The sequence below is a fragment of the Helianthus annuus genome, chromosome 4 (assembly GCF_002127325.2).
Source record: "Helianthus annuus cultivar XRQ/B chromosome 4, HanXRQr2.0-SUNRISE, whole genome shotgun sequence".
NCBI lineage: Eukaryota > Viridiplantae > Streptophyta > Magnoliopsida > Asterales > Asteraceae > Helianthus > Helianthus annuus.
The window spans coordinates 159,328,640-159,351,338 of NC_035436.2; the positions used below are offsets into that span (position 1 = coordinate 159,328,640).

Genomic DNA, 22,699 nt, shown 5'->3' on the forward strand with positions numbered 1-22,699 from the left:
AGGAAAACGGGATTTGATTGATATAAATATGATTCAAGGAGAAACGAGAAAGATTACGGTGTTTTGTGTAAAACGATCGTAAGAAATTAAAGATATTTTGAATCTCATTTGGGTCAAATTTACCAGGTCACCGGGATATAAGTAGCAAGTCTAGCTTACATTGCATTGGGGTACATTGGGATTTGTGCAACGCCAGATATTAAATTGTTATGTAGTAGGTTATATATATTAATGCAATCTGGAAGGGCATTAAAATGCATCATAGCGATTTTTAATCATTAAGTATTGCACACGTGGAAGTGTTGATAGATCTATAGGGTTGACATCCCGTCGTGATCGGTAGCTCCGGTCCACATAGCGGCGAATTCATTTTATAATCGTCTAGAATTGGTTAGAACCTCAATCATGGAATATAGCTCGTAACGTCTTGCAAACTTACGAAACTAAACAAATGACAAAAAGTTAATATCAAAACCATGGGTATAAATTCTCCTCGGAGATTTGTTAAATAAACAATTCCGGATGAGTCACCCTAGGATTTTATAAAGGAAACAACACTTACTTTCTTAATTTTTACATGGATGCTTAATTCCATTAAAGATTTAATGTAAGAAAGATTTTCCTTGAATAAAGTGTTACAAATTAGAATATGTGAACTCACCCTCCATTGTGTTGACACTTGATTTTTACGTGTTTTCAGGTACATGAGTTTGACTTCGGGGATTTTAGCTTGTGTTGTCATGTGGTTGTGTGATGCGATTGTAATTAAATAATGTTTGGACACTTTTAAACTACTTTTGGGACCGTGTGTAATAAGACCCTAATGGTCAAACAACTATGATGTGGTTGTGATGTACGTGGAAACTTAAAACTTATGTTTAAAATAAACCAATTGTCCAACATAAATATTGCATCGACCACTAAGACATTTATGGATACCAACCTCCGTCACCGCCACGTTTGTATTTTCGCTGTGACGTTTTGGGGTGTGACATACTCCAACTAAAGTCTTAGATTCAGCGACTCTACCGAAAGCTATTGTTAGTAATGGTAAAAAAGAATCTGCTATTCGGGTGAAAGTTCCCATCTTTTGATGTCAAGGTAATACATACATACACAGGTTAAAAGTTGAACAAGTCAGGACGGATCATGCTATGAATCCACACAGGTTAATAATACATTGTTGAAATTAATAAATAAAAAGTAAGGTAAAACCTTGGCTAAAACTTCCATAACCCCCATCAACTCGACTTACTTACTGACCACCACAACCACCTACGCCTGTCACTGTCGCTGGTATACCATCAGCGCAGCCCTCTTTGCAACTGTCACAGATAATCTATACCATTGTGACAAACACCAACCATTGTTACTCGGCAACCATCGCCACTGATGTTGTTCTGAATATTGTCGAGTAGATGAAAGCGTGAGCCTAGGATCTGATACTAGACGATAGTACACCTGGATGGTAACAGATAGAATGTGCAACAATGGCTAGTCCTTATAAAATAACAGTGCTAATACTCAGTAAGACAACCACCACCAACAAAACAACCTGATCAACAATGAGTAATAATCATCGACTCAAAAACAAAATTAAACTCCAAAAAGCAAACTCTTAACAATCAAAATCCGTAAATGAATCGCAAGAAACTGTACCAACCGAAAAGATAAGATCTAGTTTTTCATTAGTACCAATCAAATTCTTCACATCTCTGGTACACTGATTTCTAGGAAAAAAACGGGTGTTACCCAAGTTAGTCCTTCTTTTCCCCAATACTTGCCGTGAGCAGATTTAATTTGAACACTGATTTTATTATCGGGTTTGAGATACATTCCCGTAATAAGCACGGCATGAGGAGCTCGCATTCTCTTTTCTAGCATCAGCTCACCTTTTCTTACATAATGATCCTGTGGATTTTTTATAAACGCCTGGACAACCTTTAAACTCAGCCATGTAGCACGCCCCAATTAGTGGATATTTGGGTCCATCAGCATGAAAATTATCAAATATTGCTTTTCGAATTTCATTAACGTTTAACCCTTTAATAGGGTATCTCTTTTGTTCGTTCAATTTTGCTGGAATTCTCGAGCGGACACGAAGGACTTGTTGGTTTAGGCAAATTTCTATAAGTCCCCTGTAAAATGAAATATGTCAAATTAACCTTTTAATTCTTTGACCCGAAACCACATACTCGTTTGCCCGAACTATATACCCGACATTTTTTATTTATATTTTTATTTATCCCTTAACACTTATCAATTAGTGACAAATAGCCGACGGATAATGCGCCGGGTATGGGACACGATTTTACGAGTGGTATGGGTATGAAAAAACGTTGAACCCTACATGCACGTTGTGGCGTGTTGACTCGAAAAATTTATAACGAAACTGAAAACAAAAAACTTACGAAAGATGAAAAGTATGGGGGGACCAAAGTTGAAATAAAAAAGTGTTGGGGTTAAAATACAAAGAATAAAAATGCAATTTTTTTAAATACTTACTCAAGCGGTTGATCTTCTCCCTCAATCGGCTGATCTTCCTCCATAAGTAGCAAACCCTTACAAAACAAATGCTATCGGTTAGCGGTTAAAGATAATGAACTGCATTTAATAGCGAAACTATAACCTAGGGGTGTTCACGGTCCGGTTTAGTCGGTTTTTAGGTCAAACAGTGAGCCAAACCGTTGGTTAGGGTATACACGGTTCAGTTACTGAATATGGTTATCCAAAAAGCGCACCGAAATTTTCGGTTATTAAAAATCAGAAAACCGATGCGCCAGTTTTTGTTTCGGTTCGGTTATTTCAGTTCGGATTTTTTCGGTTACGGTTCGGTTATTTCGGTTTTCTTCTCACGCCTATCGTTGGTAACGGTTTTTTATTATCAAAAACCGGAACCAAACCGTTGGAAAATAAAACCGAACCAAACCGAATTCTTACAAGCGGTTTGGTTTTCCATTTTGAGACTTTGTTTTTAAAACAGAACCCTTAAAATGCAGAAAGGTTTCATTGAAGACCTTGCCTTTTGTTATACTTTTATAATCGCAAAGGCAACGTATACATTTATATGGTCCTTAACTACTCTTTATGACTGGATACACCTAGAGGTGTAAAAAACCGGTTTTAGAACCGAAAAAAACCCAAAACCTATTTTTTTAACCGTTTTTTTAAATTGGTTTTAGGACCGAACCGAACCGACGGTTTGTGACCGGTTACTATTCTTGATCTTTGCAATCGGTTTTAAAAAACTAGTTAAAAACCGATCCAAACCGGTTAGACCGGTTACTGTTTTGGGTTTGAAAAACCGGTTATAAAAAAAACCGATTTGTACACCTCTAGATACACCTTTGTTTGCTCAATATTCAATATAGAGTTAATAGCCAAAATGGTCCCTGAGGTTTGCTCACTTTTGCCACTTTAGTCCAAAATCCAAAATTTTAACATCTGGGTCCCTGAGGTTTGCATTTTGTTGCCATTTTAGTCCAAATTTCAAAAAAGTCTAATTTTTGTCAGGATTTCTTACTGAATTTTGTCTTTTTCCTCATTTCTTCTAAGGGCAAAATGGTCATTATAGATTATTATAAACTAATTTATATTAAAAAAATCAAAAAAAAAAAAAGAAACCCAGGTTGATCAGACCTGCACCCAATTTCATCACCACCACCATTAATCCACCACCACCACCATCTCTCTGTCTCCCTCCTTCACCCACCACCTCCAACAACACACCACCACAACCACCTTCAAACCTGCAACAACCCAAATCACTCTCCACACCGACACTTTCAACTTTCCCATCTCTAGCAACACTTTCACATTTTCCTGTTTTCAAACCACCAGACTGCTTCACACGAACCAGCGTCACGCTTCTTCGACTAACCCTCCCAACCGACACTGTACTATGCGACGAATCAAACGAAGCATCCGACGAGCACGACGCATTCATCAGCAAGTTTGACCTCAACACTTCTTCGACTAACCCTCCCACCGCCACCGTCTCCACCGGAATCCTAACCCCAAACCTGCAACAACCCAAATCAGCAACCAACACGATTCAACCCACCACCCCTACTGGAAACCCTAATCCCAAGAACCTGCAAACCACCCAAGTCAGCAACCACCACTATTAAACCCACCACCCCATCCATCATCACAACCCCCCACCGTCTCCATCATCACCACCCTCACCAAAACCCTAATCCCAAACAACCTGCAAACAACCCTAATCACCAACCACCTGCAAACAAACTAGATCCATCCGGAAGAGAGAGAGAGAGGGAGAAGAGAGAGAGACAGAGGCGGTTTTGTTGTTGTTCGTCGATTTGGTCAGATCCATCCTGTACCAACCATGCTTTTTTGTGAATCACCAACTTCTTCTTGCCACATTTCATCTGGGTTCTTGAATTGGCGGTCGTTAGTGTCTAACCCACTGATCTCCATATGTGTTTTGGTGTTGGGTCTTGCCCTAACGCTGCTACTGCCGTTAGCTTGATGAGTAGTAGCTAATAAAGGATTTACACAGAGGTTAATGTCGCCGGCGTGAGGAGGTGGCGGCGGCGGCGGCAGAGAGGAGTAGAGGGAGAGAGAGAGAGGTGGTGGTGGTGCTTGTGAAGAGAGAGAGGATGTGTGTGTTTATATCTGCAGAGAGAGAGAGAGAGAGAGAAGGTTTTTTAAAATGACTATTTTGCCCCTAAGGAAAAGGACAAAAACCAGGTTTTATTAAGAAATCTGACCTGATTTCATTTTTGGACTAAAATGGCAACAAAATGCAAACCTCAGGGACCCAGATGTTAAAATTTTGGATTTTGGACTAAAGCGGCAAAAGTGAGCAAACCTCGGGGACCATTTTGGCTATTAACTCTTCAATATATATATATTCCCAGATAAAAACCCACATAATGTGTGAAGTTTACTTCAAATATTAGGATAAAAACTAAACACTACAGCAGATGTAAAAAGGGATTACAAAACCTGTAAAAAACTAAAATCTTTTCTTCGGATGTAAAAAAAATAACAAAACCTATATAAAAACTAAAACCACAACTATCAAAGTGAGTTTTCACTAAAATTTCGTGTTTAGCAGAGGTTAAACAAAAAACACACCAAAACACACTTTGGGGGGTTTTCACGTTTAAACACTAAATACACACAAAAAAAAATAAAATAAAAATGAGGATAAATACCTAATGAATGATGAATGCAAGAAAAGAAGCCCAAATCACCTTGAAATCAAGCTCTTGTATCCATTTTGTGGGGTTGTCACGATTAAAAAAGATGAATCTTTTACTGTGATGCTATATAGAGAGGAGAGTGGTGCCAGGGTTAAGGTTATGTACGAAGACAATATTTTCTTCACAAAATCAGCCTCATTTTGAATAAATTACAATTATTCACTTCCATAACACCACGATCGCCTTCCTGTTCGCTACCTAATTCTATCGTTCACATACATAAAACTCGGTCAACTTTAGACTTTTTCTTGTAACCCGTTCTATCTCTATCCCGTAACCAACTTTGTACATACTCGGCCCGAAACATCAAGATTATCCAACAGGACTTGTTGTTTTGTTATTTTGTAGAGTCCTTTAGGCGCCTTTAGATGGCGTCCAAGAGTTCTTAAACTGCGACAATGTACATTTATCAGTGATTGCGGAGACAAAGCCAAACATTCATGATGTTTTTTTCGCATTTCGATTCTATAAAGCATCGTAACACACTGGGAAAATATCACCAATTTCTATAAGTCCCCTGTAAAATGAAATATATCAAATTAAACTTTTAATTCTTTGACCTGAAACCACATTAATGAATACCTAATGAATGATGAATGCAAGAAAAGAAGCCCAAATCACCTTCAAATCAAGCTCCTGTATCCATTTTGAGGGGTTTCGCGTTTAAAAAGGATAAATCTTTTATTGTGATGTTATACAGAGGAGAGTGGTGTCAGGTTTAAGGTTATGTACGAAGACTATATTTTCTTCACAAAATCAGCCTCATCCCAAAAACCGCAGCGGAAGACAAGCATGGTAGTGACAGAGGTTGGCAACCAACAATTATAGGTCATACATAGATAATTATAAAAATAGACAAAATAGTTTAAAGTTGTTACAAATCATCCCAACTTGTATAGTTTAAAGTGTTTATGTTCAAAAAGTTCCATCTCGTGTACCATGACACAAACTTTATTATTGTCCATTTTTAAAAGTTGTCCTAACCCCACATCTCTCCGAAGCCACTTATGTACCTGAAAAACACGTTTTAAAATGTCAGCACAAAGTTGGTGAATTCACGAATTTTACTTATTTATAAATATCAAATATTTATAATTGTTTCCATTTTAAAAAACATAATAACGTTAGACCGACATGTAACATCGTAAACTAGCTAGGAATACGAAATAGTGTTCACAACCAAGAGCCCATAATCAAAACGAAACCTTAATTGTTTCCCTTATTCTTGTTTTCAACATATATTCCTTGCCGTTTAGGATCGGGGTGACCGATCGATAAGATAAGCTTGGGGTTTGTCAAAACCCGATAGATCTACCAATATAACCTGTGCCCTCCCTCCAGAGGTTAATGATTACAGTGGTGGGAAAATGTCCATGGATAAACCCTCGTTAGGGTAACTTGAGGCCCTTACTCAAGGCCAACATATAGGTTACATTTCCTTTTTCGTCTATTAATCATATTAACTCAAAACACTTTACGTGTTTCTCCCCTAAAATGTAAAAACATAATTTAAAAAAGTGGTCGTGAACTCACCTTTGGGTGGGCTATAAGTTTGCTACCAAAAGCCCAACTCAAATAGGTATTCACCTATTAATTCCCTATATAAAAGGTACACTTTCAAATTAATTCCAATTCTATTAAAGAAGTTGTTCACTCAACCTTTTAGATTTATATAATATTTTTGTGTATTTGACCCGTTACTTGGACGACCCGTTGGTGACTACGACCCTTATGGTTATGTTTTCCTACTCTCAAGTATTCAATCATCGCAAAGTGAAATATCCTTTCTCCTATAGTTTTCGCTCAACGGCGCACGCCAATACATACTTATTTACACCAAGTTTTATTATTACGATTTCACATGACTCAAACCATACTTAAGCATTCTCATGTTATATATCACACAACATTTCTTCTAATCACATAAGTGATATAATTCATCTAACGATTCATGCATTCATATTTATGTACACATATATTATATAAAATGTTTTAAGACTTGCTTTCTTTACGTATATTAAAGCGTTGCAACATTGATAAAATCCTTACTTATCGTAGCTAAGTGTAACCTGAAAAAGTCTATGCTTTTTATATAAAATATCAAGTGTTGGGTCTTTAATATATCCAAATAATCATTTTTTATACTAATAACATCACATAATCATATATCAAAGAAATCACAAACTTTCTCCACAGTAAACACAACACGCATCTTGCGTTTTTATTAGTTACTTTTCTTGCATCAATCACTCGATATTCATCATGCAATACCAAAATACATCTTATATTTTCATAAAACTCATGTTATAACATATCTTATTATTCAACACAAGTTCATGTCACCTATTTCACAAATGCATAGTTATGTCCATTTTCAAGCATATAATTAGCGTTTTTATTCATATCTTCACATAGAACATACCAAACATGGACATTTCATAACATATACTTTAAGACATATTCTAATATCATATTATATGACTAAATTCTCTGTTTTAATTCAAATTTATTTCATGCTTCGATCATACTCAAAATTGTCATTTTTACGCCGTTTTAAGCCTATAATGACCACATACGTAATCCAACTCCTTTTGATCATATCCCACACATATAATCTGACTTTTATAGATAAAATAACATGTTTTTATCACTATACTTTCAGTTCCACATAAATAATTCATTTACCATAGTTATCATCACTTTTTACCTCATTTTAAGCATGATTTACTAAACTACAAGCTTCCAATTCATGAATATCTTCAAGTTTAGTTAAGACCTGATTATTATGATCAAAATACTAACATAATATCACCATATTTTCAGATCATCAATAATCCTTACATGCATGTTACAATCTAACATTTATCTGACATTTTTTCGCATTTATCAAGCACCTTATACGTTCCTAACTTAGGGTTTTTCACCCACAATCATCATCTACCATTTTTATACAAAAAAAGACTCTAAATAAAACCATAAACTCAAATTAGACATAGCCCCAAATTAGATCATGTTGCATGTCACTTTTATCACCTTTCAAGTACCATTTTTAACAACATCAACACCCACAAACATCGCTTAAACCTATGGCTACACACACTTTTGTCACCAAAATCTCTTGTTTAATCTAAGTATTTTCTGATTTCATTTGTCTTTAAAGAAAACCTCATTAGTTTTGTGAACAACTTTTCCTAAAAACAAGATTTAGAAGCAAAAACAAGACGAATCTTAACTAAGGATCTTACCGGAATTTCGCCGGAAAATAGATTGACCCAAAAACTTGTGTGGAGTCTCCTAAAGGTAAGATCTTGACATGCATGAAGAGAAAACTTGAAAACAAACTCGTCGGAATTCTCTCCGAATTTTTATAAGGCTCAAATCGTTCCAAATTAGACAAAACGGACCTCACCATGGTGTCAGGAACGTCAAAATTAGTAGGAAAAGTGTACCTTTGGTCGGAAAACAGTCGCCGGAAAGTTCGCCGCCGGACCTCCGTCGGAGGTTGTCGGATCTTCATCTAGAGAGAGAGTAGAGAGAATTTAGAGAGAGAAGTGAGTGTAGAAAGAGAAAGTGAAGTGGAAGAATGAAGAGAAATGAGGAGGAAAAGGCTATTTATAACTGGTTTATGGGCTGATGGGCTTGGGTTTGGGCTTAGGCTTGGGCTGGAGCGGACCTCAAGTCCATCAGTCAAAGTCCATCCTTCTTCAGTCCACTATCATACGCACACAGCTCCGTTTCAGCTCGTTCTTGTGTCAAAATTTTTGTTTTCTCGCGTATGTTTCAATGAAAAATTTTTTAAAAGTCAAAATAATTATTTTATATTAAAAATATTAATATTTGCTAATATGGCATTAAATGTCGCACGCACTCACGCTGCGCGTTTAAATCGCGTAAGTTGATCTCCTTACCGATTTCTTGCCGTTTCAATTACCCCAAAGTTACTGTAACTAATAAAAATACTTTTCTAGTAACAAATAAGTATTATAAACATATTTGTTATGATTAACTCGCGAATTCTTGTTATACCACTCGCAGTGTTGATTACATAAACCTCTACAACACTTTGTATCGCTTGCGCTTGCTTAAATCTCACTTGATTAAACTAATAATAATATTGGAATATTATTCACCCAATAATTCCATCAAAATAATACTAGTTAGAATAATTCCTGATGTTTAGTGGTGTCTGGGATTGCTTAAGACCGTTAAAAGTCTACAACACAAGCAATTTCCGGAAAATTTAGACAGAAACCACCAATTAAGGTGTATGCGCCTTTCTTCTAAATTTCCCCCAATGACTTATAATTCCACCTTAAAATAACATGTCAGGCACATTCATGGGCTTCTAAACACTAACTAGGTCGTCAAACATTCGTTATGGGTATGTCATCACTTTAAGACACGAAAATTCTTTAACTTCATCTTTAATTTCATCTTTTGCAAATTCCATTACAGTACAGATAGTGGTTAGAAAACACGGGGTGTCACAATTAACCCCCTTACAATTTACCATTATTTATATATCTACGAGTAAACAAGAAGTTCAATTTTATTCCTTCTACATTTAGTTGAAATTAATAATTATTATCTTTTCGTATCATTTTTGTGTAACATTTATTTTTGGAGTCGTACTTGGTCATTAAGGAGGGTAATTGCTTTGACTGAATCATTATTTGTTTTAAATAATTGTTATGTTAAAAGTTTATCGTCATTTCTAAATCTAGCATGCTTATATAAATGTTTTATATTGAAGGCCTTAAAATGCAGAAAGGTTTCATTGAAGGTCTTGCCTTTTGTTATACTTTTACAATCGCAAAGGCAACGTATACATTTATATGGTCTTTAACTGCTCTCTATGACTCGATACACCTTTGTATGCTCAAAATTCAAAATATACATATACATATACATATACATATATATATATATATATATATATATATATATATATATATACTCCTGGATAAAAACCCAAATAATGTGTGAAATTTACTTCAAATATTAGGATAAAAACTAAACACTACGGCAGGTGTAAAAAAGGTTACAAAACCTATATAAAAACTAAAATTTCTTCTTTAGATGTAAAAATAAATTACAAAACATATATAAAAACTAAAACCACAACTATCAAAGTGAGTTTTTCACTAAAATTTCGTGTTTAGCAGAGGTTAAACAAAAAAACACATCAAAACACACTTTTGGTGGTTTTCACGTTTAAAAACTAAATACACACAAAAAAATGAGCATGAATACCTAATGAATGATGAATGCAAGAAAAGAAGCAAAATCACTTTGAAATCAAGCTCCTGCATCCATTTGGGGGGTTTTCACGTTTAAAAAAGATGATTTTTTACAGTGATGCTATACAGAGGAGAGTGGTGCCAGGGTTAAGGTTATGTACTAAGACAGTATTTTCTTCACAAAATCAGCCTCATTTTGAATAAATTACAATTAACCCCCTTACACTTTACCATTATTTATATATTTACGAGTAAACAAGAAGTTCAGTTTTATTCCTTCTATATTTAGTTGAAATTAATAATTATTTTCTTTTTCGTATCACTTTTTTGTATCATTTATTTCTGGAGTCGTACTTGGTCATTAAGGAGGGTTATTTGTATGTTTGAATCATTATTTTTTAAATAATTATTATGTTAAAAAATTATCATCATATGTAAATCTAACATGCTTATATATATGTTTTATATTTTTATATTAAAAAGTATTACCGATTTTCACTAATCAGCAGTTGTCGACCATATTTTATATTTGGAGAAGAAACGAGGTAAAACGGTGGGAGGGAAATTTTATATGTTAAGTAGTTTAGGGTAAAGACAAAACTGCCCAGGTTTTATCGTTAGTTTTTAACTGAGTTTGTCTTAATACCAACATTGTTACGAAAATGAAACCATAGAACTCAATGTTGCAACAAAAAAAAAGTTAGTACTCAATGTTTTAATAACATTAATATTATTAACTGTTTGCCTTTTTTCCGTTGCGATGGGCCTGTTTGTATCAACGTTCCAACATGGATTATTTAAATGGTTTTATTTTTAATATAAAGTTCCAGATATTACTAATGGGCTCTCCAAAATACATGGGTATGTGATGGTTTCATTTTTATATAAAGTTTCGAATGTTATTAGCGGCGTCCAAATTTCATTTTCTTACATTCAATGCACAGGTTCGCGAAAACGTTTTGACGTTGATTTTTTCACAGTTTCACGTCCACGTCGCAATGCAAGGGTCATAAATACTGGTTTAATAACCATATTTAAAATGAATTAAAGCATGCACAAAATGCGTCGTTCAACAAAACAAAACCAACAGCTTTCTCATGTGATCCTGATTACAAAAAAAAAAGGTTTGATAACATGACAGACAAGTTAGAATAGTTTAACGAGCTAGTAACATAAAAGCTCAAGTTTAAATGTCGGTGGAATTGAGAACTTTGAGCGCTAACTATGACCCTCTGAATTTGCTAAGAGAGTGAAACACAAAATTCGTGCGAAATACAATCATAAATATTAAAACAAGACCGTGGTACACCTTAATACTGAACTTTGTAGGTTCATAGTCATCTGTCAAACCCAAAAAAACAACAATTAATTATAACTCAAACACACTTTGTTCCTAGTAGACATTTTTAACCTTCATTTTCATGCACAATTCAACATCAAACTTCAAAAACAGAGACAAAATAACTTACCATAATAATATTTAGGGTCGATGTAGATGTCATCGGGTCTCACCATCCAAAAACCCCCGGCCATTTTCGTCTTAAACCTTCAATTCCACCTACAACTAGCTTTGCCTTCGTGAAGAAGATGGAAGGATATAAATGTGCAAATGAGGGCTTTAACAGGGATGGTATTTGTTATAAGGGTTTCTAAATTGCGAAATTACCATATTGCCCTTCGTTTTGGAAGTAAAAAGACATTAATGCCCAAGTCAACTACCAATTGACTAGCAGCAGTTTGTCCAAGGGGCTTGATTAAATCAAATTGACAATCACAGGGACTAGACAATTGACTTTTTTTTTTCAAATGAGGGTTGAACCTGCGATTGGGGGTAAACCCAAGGGAATGAAACTATAACAACTCTCCTAAAATATTTCCGACACCCCTAATATAATTATAAGATCCCTATACGCCGTAAAATACACCCCGTATACTAAAAGTGGGCCCTAAATACTTTAAATTTATAAAAAAATAAAATAAAAACAACAATATGGGGTCGCTCGCGGGCCGCGAAGACCTTCATGGTCTTCTACGCGGGCCGCGACAACTCGGAGGTCAGACGACACCCTGAGGTGCCACGTGTCGCCACTTGTCGAGTCTATATTCGTGACCGAGCAACCCTATGACCCTACAACCCTACGTCGCGGGCCGCGATGGCTAAGCCTTCGGCTAACGCAAGCCGCGAGGAACTTGAAATCAGCTCCTATAAATTGGGAGCTTCGGCAGTCAGTTTCCGACGCTCACAACTTTTCTTTCTCTCTTAATTCTACATAGCAATCACTATACCCGGGCGTTATACCCCCCTAATTAACGAAGTTTTGCCTCGTTGTAAGTATTTTAACCCCCGGATACATATTAGATACGCTGCCCGATTGATCTAGTGCTCTGTAACGGCTGTCGAGGTTCTACCTGACGTAGTCATTGGAGTTCTGTCTCGGGGAGGGTATAACTAATGTAAATATTGGGTTATAATACTAATGCGTGTGCATTGTATAATTAATAGATAATCACCAGGAAATCACAAAGAAAAACCCTAAAGTTGCAATGTGAGTAATCTCCTTTTTGTGAACCTTTTTGCAAACTGTTTTTACAAAACCTCAAATGTTTTACACAGTGATTAAGTATTTGTATTCTACAATTATCGTCGGTATGTTGGGGTTTTGTATACAAAATTTGTTACTATACAGTGAGTAGTAACATGACCACAAGTCGGGTTGACAGTACCGTGAGTGGTAATTAAAGTAGAAAAATAAACAAATGTAATTACGAGATCGCCCTCAATACTGTAAAACAGATAAAACCTGTCTTGATTTAATTGGGATTCACTCACCAGTATTTCCCACTGACAAAAATGTTTTTAAACGCGTTTCAGGTAACAAAATGTGAAAGCCAAATAGAAGCCAGCTGGACAGCACTGAAGGCTTGTAAAAGTGGCTATAAAAGTTACCTAAATAAAGCAGTTGTTTTATTTCAATAAAATAGGGTTTATCCCTATAAATCAGTTGTAATGAAAACTTGGGTTTATCCCAATATATTTATTAATATAAAATGTGGTGTTTTACTCGGATAAAATATCTCTTAACTACGGTCCTGATGTAAATTCTGTTGCCAAATAATGATAAACACCGATACCACTGAATCTGATCTCGCGGCCGCCCGTTCTCGGGTAGATAGGGGACGGGGGTTGCAACAGAAGGTGGTATCAGAGCTACAGCCACTGATTCAGCCACAGAAGTGTTCTGCTGATACCAAAATTTTATTCATAGGAAATAATCTACGTGATTACGTGCATATCTGTATATTATTGTTTTGTGTTATTTGACAATTTGTTAGTTTACAGTATGAGCGACCAAGGACCTTCAGACGCTTACCGTCAGTTGTCCAGCTCACCTAGGGATGAAGGCACCTCTTCACAGCCTACCCCCTCGGGGTATTCGGCCGATACCGAAGATGGGATTTTCGTGTTTAAGGCCTAGTCTGAAGAGCCATTCCCTCCCAAGAAGAGAGGATGGTTCAGCAGAGGAGCAATGAAAAAGTTATAGCAACAGCGAGCTTTAGCAGCCACTAATAGAGAAATGAACTCTCAGGATATCATCAATAGGAGACTGGCAAACTTCCACATATTAGCAACCACAGCCGCCGACCCGAATCTAGAACAACTCATAGCACCCCAGCCATTACCACTATTTCCCACACGACCAATGGAAATTGAAGCCAACCCAGAAAACCAAATCCCAATGCCTGCTTTTGACCCAACTGAGATCCCTAGAGTACCAGCACCCCATCCCCCAGACTATACCCATGGTTTGACGACCATAGGGATTATGAACAACGCTACCCAATACCAGACGAACCCATGCAAAACCTAGTAGGACCCTACCCAGACCTTGACCTTCTAGACCCCTATTATGATAATGACCAATACATCAGGGAAATTCTAAAGAACCCGTACCCTTACGAATAACCAATGCCCCAGTTCCCAGACTCGATACCAGCACCCGCACCACCCATGAGCACTGAGAATGTGCAAGAACTCCGAACCTTTGGTGAGGAGATTTTAGAATGAAGTGAAAGAATGCGACAAATAGGTGAAAGGCTCGTCTGGAAAGATGACGAGCGTAACATGGAATTTTGGATGAACCCGTACCATTAATAGTAATAATATATATATATATAATATGTGTGTATGTTTGAAATATATATATATATATATATATATATATATATATAATAGATAAATAGTTACGGATGCATAATAATATTGTAATTTTAGATTCCAGTTCCAGTTTGTACTAGACGCATAATATATAAAATAGAGTAAAGGTCGCAATGACGACGACTTTGGATCAATATGCGTGTGATGTGATTGTTTGTATTAAATATTGTCTTGTGATATTAATACGTGGTAATTGTTTAAAATTCAGATGGACAACCAAGTGAACCAGGAAAACCAGAATAATGATAACCAGAATAACAATAATAATGGAAACCAAGTGGATAACAGTGCCATCCAACACATAGTGGCACAAGGAATTATAGACGTAATGCCATATATTATGAAAATGGTTAAGGAAGCGGATAATAATAAAAGTAATAATGGCAGTAAACGACCACCAACTGAACCTGAACACAGCGTAAACAATGGACCCATACTTCAAGTGCCCATTCCAAAAAGAAGAAGAACCATGTTTTATGGTTGTTCTTACAAGGAATTCTGGTCCTGTAAACCAATAGAATTCTCGGGCAATGAAGGGGCCATTGCAGCTCTACGCTAGATGGAAAAGACTGAGGCAGTCTTAAAAATAAGCAAGTGCGCAGAAGAGGATAAGATAATGTTCGCCTCCAATCTGTTGAAGAACTCAGCTCTATAATGGTGGAACACTATTCTCCAGTCTAGGGGAAGCGACAGGGTTTATAATATGGAATGGGATGAATTTAAGAATATGGTTGAAAGGAAATTCTGCCCTCCTAATGAAAAGGAACAGATAGCAAATAAGTTCTTAAACCTTAGAATGACTAGAGTGGATAGTAAGGGTTACACTACGTTATCCTTTGAATATGCTAGAATAGTGCCAACCCTTGCATCACCAGAACCGGTATTAATCTCCTGTTACATCTAGGGATTAATCAGTCAGATTAGGCATGTAGTCAAGGCAGCTAGACCACAAACTATAGAGGAACCTGTAGAACTAGCAAATACCTTGACTGATGAATTAGTACGTACACAAGAAGAGAACCAGAGGAGGAACCTAGCTCAGAAACTTACCCAAGAATTTCACTATGGAAATTCCAACCATGGGAAAAATGTAGGTTCTATCTCTGCGCCTTACTGTAAGGCCTGCAAGAAGAAGCATTCACGAAGATGCTCCACCTACTTTAATTTCTGTAAGATACCGGGACACAAAGAAGAAGATTGTAGGAAGAAACCTAGTAATGGAGTGTGCTTCAATAGTAGAGAAAAAGGACACATCAAGCCGAACTGTCCGAAACTAGCTCCAGCCACGAACAACAAGGCTACTAAAAATGCTAGAGCATTTGTTCTGACTGCGGAAGAAGCAAAGATGACCCCGGACGTGATTGCAGGTACGTTTTTAGTTAATGATGTTTTTGCTAAAGTATTATTTGACTCTGGTGCGAACCAAAGTTTTATTAATACTTCATTTTACAAACTTCTTAATCAACCATTAACTAAACTCCCACAAGAATGTCTAGTAGAGACAGCAAATGGGGAAACCATTAAGATTACCAAAATCTTGCAGGAAGCAAGAATAGAATTTTTAAATCAAAAGTTTATTGCAAACCTTTATCCAATGAAACTGGCAGGATTTGATGTTGTATTAGGAATGAATTGGTTAATAGCCAATAAAGCCAGTATTTTATGTGATCAAAAGTCAATCTAAGTAAGTTCACAAAAGGGTGAAAAGATCACAATTAAAGGAGATAAGTCATCTAGATCTACGAAATTCATCTCTATGATGAAAACAGCCAGTTATGTAAGAAAATGATCATTAGTGTATTTGATTTCCATAACCATTAACACTAAAGGAAAAGAATTGAAAGAAATTCCCGTAATATCTCAGTTTTCAGATGTGTTTCCCAAAGCGCTACCCGGACTACCTCCAGACAGGGAAGTTGAATTCAGAATTCATCTGCTACCAGGGACAGCACCAATTGCCAAAGCACCCTACCGCTTGGCACCAGCAAAAATGCAAGAGTTAAAGAAACAGTTAGACGAACTGTTGGAAAAAGGATTCATACAGCCAAGTTCATCGCCATGGGGAGCGCCGATCTTATTTGTCAAGAAGAGAGACGGGTCAATGCGTATGTGCATTGATTATCGTGAATTGAACAAGGTCACGATTAAAAATCGGTATCCATTACCAAGAATCGATGATCTGTTCATCAATTGCAAGGAGCTCGATTTTCTCTAAGATCGATTTACGCTCAGGATATCATCAATTAAAGGTACAGGAAGAGGACATTCCTAAGACCGCATTTAGAACAAGGTATGGCCATTATGAATTTACTATCATGTCATTTGGTTTAAACAATGCCCTAGCCGCATTTATGGACATGATGAACTGAATATGTAAGCCATATTTGGATAAATTCATAATTTTTTTATAGATGATATTCTCATTTATTCTAAGAGTAAAGAGGAACATGCAGTGCATCTGCATGCACTCCTGAATTTGCTGAGAAAAGAAAAGTTTTATGCAAAATTCTCGAAGTGTGAATTTTGGTTAGAAGAAGTACAATTTCTTGGGCATTTAGTCAACCATGAAGGAATCCATATGGATCCCACAAAGATTGAGGCAATTACTAAATGGAAAACCCCTGAGTCACCAACCGAGGTTAGAAGTTTCCTAGGATTGGCCGGTTAGTATAGAAGATTTATTCGAGATTTTTCTAGAATAGTCATTCCTTAACAAAGTTAACCTGTAAGTCTGTTAAGTTTGAATGGGGATCAAAACAAGAAGAAGCCTTTAGAATTCTTAAGCAAAAATTAACCAACGCGCCCATACTAGCATTACCATAAGGAACTAGAGACTTTGTAGTCTATTGTAACGCTTCTAAGTTAGGTTATGGACGCGTGTTGATGCAACGTCAAAAGGTTATAGCTTACGCCTCTAGACAACTTAAGAATCATGAAGAGAATTATTCAACCCATGATCTAGAATTAGGAGCCATAATTTTTGCCCTGAAAATTTGGTGACATTACCTTTCCGGTAGTAAGTTTACCATTTCACCGATCATAAGAGTTTAAGATATGTTTTCGGGCAAAAGGAGTTAAATATGAGACAAAGACGCTGGATGGAGATACTTAGTGATTATGATTGTAATATCCAGTATCATGCAAGAAAGGCTAATGTAGTAGCTGATGCTTTAAGTCGAAAGTATCACAAAAAGCCAAAAAGAGTACGTTCTCTTAAATTAAATCTGCAAGTAGATTTAAATGAACAGATTAGAAAAGCACAAGAATCAGTAATCAAGGATGATACTAAGAAATTAAAAGGAATGATTAAGGAATTAGAAAAAGGAACAGATGGAATTTGGAGATTCCATAAGAAAAGGATGTGGATACCTAAACTAGGAAACCTACGCCACCGTATATTAGAAGAAGCCCATAAGTCTAAGTATACGATGCATCCTGGAAATGATAAGATGTATCAAGATTTAAGAAAGAACTTCTGGTGGATAGGAATGAAAAAGGATATAGCAGCTTATGTTGCCAAGTGTCTAACTTGTTCACAGGTCAAAGCTGAACATCAGAAACCCTCAGGTTGATTGCAACAGTTAGAAATGCCGATTTGGAAATGGAAATTGATAACAATGGATTTTGTTACCAAATTACCCAAAACAAGAAAAGGTAATGATACAATCTGGGTGATTGTAGACAGACTAACTAAATCAGCTCATTTCTTACCAATAAAGGAAACCTTCAGTATGGAACAGTTAGCTAAGTTATATGTAAATGAAATAGTTTCATTACATGGAATTCCTTTATCAATTGTTTCTGATAGAGATAGCCGTTTTACCTCTCATTTTTGGACAAGTTTTCAAAAAGCAATGGGAACCAAGCTAAATCTAGGCACCGCTTATCATCCTTAAACGGATGGACAAAGCGAAAGTACAATTCAGACAATGAAGGATATGCTTAGAGCTTGTGTGATTGATTTCGGAGGAAATTGGGACGATCACTTACCCTTAATAGAATTTTCTTGCAATAACAGCTATCACACCAGTATCAATGTTGCACCATTCGAAGCACTTTATGGACGAAAGTGCCGAACTCCAGTCTATTGGTCAGAAATTGGAGAAAAGCAACTTTCTGGACCTGAGATAGTGCAAGAAACAACCGACAAGATTGTTCAAGTCAAGGAACGACTAAAAACAGCACGCGATCGACAAAAGAGTTATGCTGATAACAGACGAAAGTCGTTGGAATTTCAAGTAGGAGACAAGGTGTTATTAAAAGTCTCTCCTTGGAAAGGAGTCGTAAGATTCATCAAAAGGGGAAAGCTATGTCCAAGGTATGTCGGACCTTTTGAGATTATTAGAAGAATAGGACCTGTAGCTTACCAACTACAACTGCCAGAGGAAATGGCAGGAATACATGATGTATTTCATGTATGCAATCTCAAAAAGTGCCTAGCCGATGAATCACTAGTAGTGCCTCTTAAGGATATAGAGGTAAATGAGAAACTAAGTTTTGTAGAGAAGCCGCTACAGATTGAAGACAGGAAAGTCAAGAATCTCAAACACAAGAGATTGGTTCTAGTCAAAGTAAAATGGGATTCCAAGAGAGGACCGGAGTACACATAGGAGCTTAAATCAGAGATGCAGAGGAAATATCCACACCTATTCCAGTAGGCCTCGAGGACGAGTTCAAAAACAAGGTGGGGAGGATATAACAACCCTCCTTAAATATTTCCGACACCCCTAAAATAATTATAAGATCCCTGTACGCCTTAAAATACACCCCGTATACTAAAAGTGGGCCCTAAATACTTTAAATTTATAAAAAAAATAAAATAAAAACAAGAATATGGGGTCGCTCGCGGGCCGCGAGACCTTCATGGTCTTCTACGCGGGTCACGACAGCTAGGAGGTCAGACGACACCCTGAGGTGCCACATGTCGCCACTTTTCGAGTCTATATTCGTGACCGAGCAACCCTATGACCCTACAACCCTACGTCGTGGGCCGCGAAGGCGAAGCCTTCGGCTTACGCAGGCCGCGAGGAACTCGAAATCAGCTCCTATAAATTGGGAGCTTCAGCAGTCAGTTTCCGACGCTCACAACTTTTCTTTCTCTCTTAATTCTACATAGCAATCACCATACCCGGGCGTTATACCCCCCTAACTAATGAAGTTCTGCCTCGTTGTAAGTATTTTAACCCCCAGTTACGTATTAGATACGCTGCTCGATTGATCTAGTGCTTCGTAACGCCTGTCGAGGTTCTGCCCGACGTAGTCGTTGGAGTTCTATCTCGGGGAGGGTATAACTAATGTAAATATTGGGTTATAATACTAACGCGTGTGCATTGTGTAATTAATAGATAATCACCAGGAAATCACAAAGAAAAACCCTAAGGTTGCAATGTAAGTAATCTCCTTTTTGTGAACCTTTTTGCAAACTGTTTTTACAAAACCTCAAATGTTTTACACAGTGATTGAGTATTTGTATTCTACAATTATCGTCGGTATGTTGGGGTTTTGTATACAAAATTTGTTACTACACTGTGAGTAGTAACATGACCACAAGTCGGGTTGACAGTACCGTGGGTGGTAATTAAAGTAGAAAAATAAACAATTGTAACTGCGAGATCGCCCTCAATACTGTAAAACTGATAAAACCTGTCTTGATTAAATTGGGATTCACTCACCAGTATTTCCCACTGACAAAAATGTTTTTAAACGCGTTTCAGGTAACAAAATGTGAAAGCCAAATAGAAGCCAGCTGGACAGCACTGAAGGCTTGGAAAAGTGACTATAAAAGTTACCTAAATAAAGAAGTTGTTTTATTTCAATAAAATATGGTTTATCCCTATAAATCAGTTGTAATGAAAACTTGGGTTTATCCCAATATATTTATTAATATAAAATGTGGTGTTTTATTCTGATAAAATATTTCCTAACGACTGTCCTGATGTAAATTACGCTGCCAAATAATGATAAACACCGATACCACTGATATTGGCCGCGGTCGCCCGTTTCCGGGTAAATAGAGGACGGGGGTTGCGACAGAAACTGTGCTTTACTCTATCCTTTTACATCTTGTTTATGATAGACATGTCATAAAGTAGACTATCTTTATTAGTAAATGCATTGTTCTCCACCCTATCCTAGGTATGCTTCCACATCACCCTGCCAAACCATATCTCTTTCTCTCATCTTTACTACAAATAAACACTTTCTTTCCTCCCCTCTCGTAAAACCATACGGATTTTACTCTTGTATAAGGGCATTTCACCCAAGTACACTCCACTCTTTTGATGTCTTGTATTAGGGGTGGCAAAAGTGGTGGGTTGGGCAGGTTTGGGTCATGAGTCATGATGGGTTTGAATTAAAATGAGTTTATTAAGAAAAAGGTTATAATGAGTTTGAGTTAAGAAAGGTTTATTAAGAAAAAGGTTAGGAGGTTTGGGTCAGTATTGGTTTCGCTCATGATAGGCTAAAAATTAATATATATATATATATATATATATATATAATAAAATCAAGGATTTTAAAAAAAATAAAAAAATAAAAAATTATGAATAAAAAATTAAAAATCAAAAAAATTAGAAAAATTAAAAACATTTAAAAAAATCAAAGAAAATTTAAAATTAAAAAAATAAAAATTTTAAAAAAATAAAAATAAAAAATATCAAAAAAATTAAGAAAAAAATAAGAAAATTGAAAATCTGGCCTTGATATTATTGTTGTTGACTTTTCATATAAGATTTAGTTATATGTTTATTTTATAATGTAAACTTTTAGTTTTAAATCCACAAATAATATTCGAAATCATACAATAAAGTAATCACAAACATAGATTATTGTCAACCATTTATCAATGACAATAGTTAAAGTACAATTAAAAAATTTATACATTATGTGACTAAACTATTTATTCAAAGAAGGAAAGAGAAATAAGGTTCAAGAGTGACCAGTGTTAAAGATATTTGTTCAAATGTATTTTTTTAATTTTTTACATTTTTTATTTTTTATTTTTATTTTCGATTTTTTTAATCTCTTTTATTTTTTTTAATTTTTTAAATTTTTTTTATTTTATAAAATTTATTGTTTTTTTTTTAATTTTAAAAGAATTTTTTATTTTTTATATTTTTAATTTTTAATTTCTTTAATTTTTTCCTAATTTTTTAATTTTTTCTAGTTTTTAAAATTTTTTGGCTTTTTTTTCATTATTGATTTTTTAAGTTTTTTTTTTATTTTTTGTAGCTTTTTTTATTTTTATTTTTTTACACGAAGTATGAAGTATATGACTCTATGTGATGCTCTTTTAGGTTACTTAGATATGTTTGGTTAAAACTTAAAACCCCTCATGGCCGATGACTAATTTTAAATGAAAATTGTAAAACTCATCCTTACTTATTTCCTATGCCCATTATGACTTTTTTCATTTATAAGGTTACCCAAAATAACCCAAATAGGTTTTTGTTGGCTGACTTAACTTGTATACATAGGCAAAGGGAAGACGGTGAAGGATAACAATAAAGATATTCTTACACTATACTTTATTTATTCATGATGTGACATTTTCCAATTTTCCAATTTTCTAGTTACTATCACAACATACTATACACACGGCCGCAACTTCTAGTGGGCGGGAGGGGGCGGTCGACCCCACGAACTTTTCACTTAGTAGTGGAGAGTATGTAGTTTTCATATAGAAATTTTTGGGTATATACGTTTTCTACCCCCGATCGGAAATCTCAAGTTTAGCCACTGACTATACATATGGTGGAAATCGATTTATGTCCTCTTGGAATTGACATACCCAAAAGGTTTAGTGCTTTTCAATAAGAATATACAAACTTCAAGAGCTTATATGGATATATAAAGTTATTTTGAGTTCTTTTACCGTATTTTAATTCTCTCTAAAAAGGGTTGGTGTCAACATCAAGACTCAAGAGTTACGCACGTGAAAGAAACACGAAATAGAAAGGAATTAATGAAGGATGGTGATAGTTGTTTTCTGTTTGACATATAAGATAACGTGC

At 35.8% G+C, this 22,699-nt stretch overlaps 1 long non-coding RNA gene across 2 annotated transcripts; it reads right to left on the minus strand.

Annotated features, from left to right (window-relative positions):
• Window positions 1-2,504: 2,504 nt before the first annotated feature.
• LOC110937039 lies at window positions 2,505-8,797 on the minus strand. 2 transcript variants are annotated; one of them, XR_004890376.1, is made up of 4 exons: window positions 8,477-8,797; window positions 6,765-6,829; window positions 5,184-6,244; window positions 2,505-2,561 (listed from the first exon to the last, which is right to left on the minus strand). It is a non-coding gene; the product is annotated as an uncharacterized LOC110937039 (long non-coding RNA). The 2 variants fall into 2 exon arrangements; XR_002590504.2 differs by lacking the exon at window positions 6,765-6,829.
• Window positions 8,798-22,699: the final 13,902 nt, after the last annotated feature.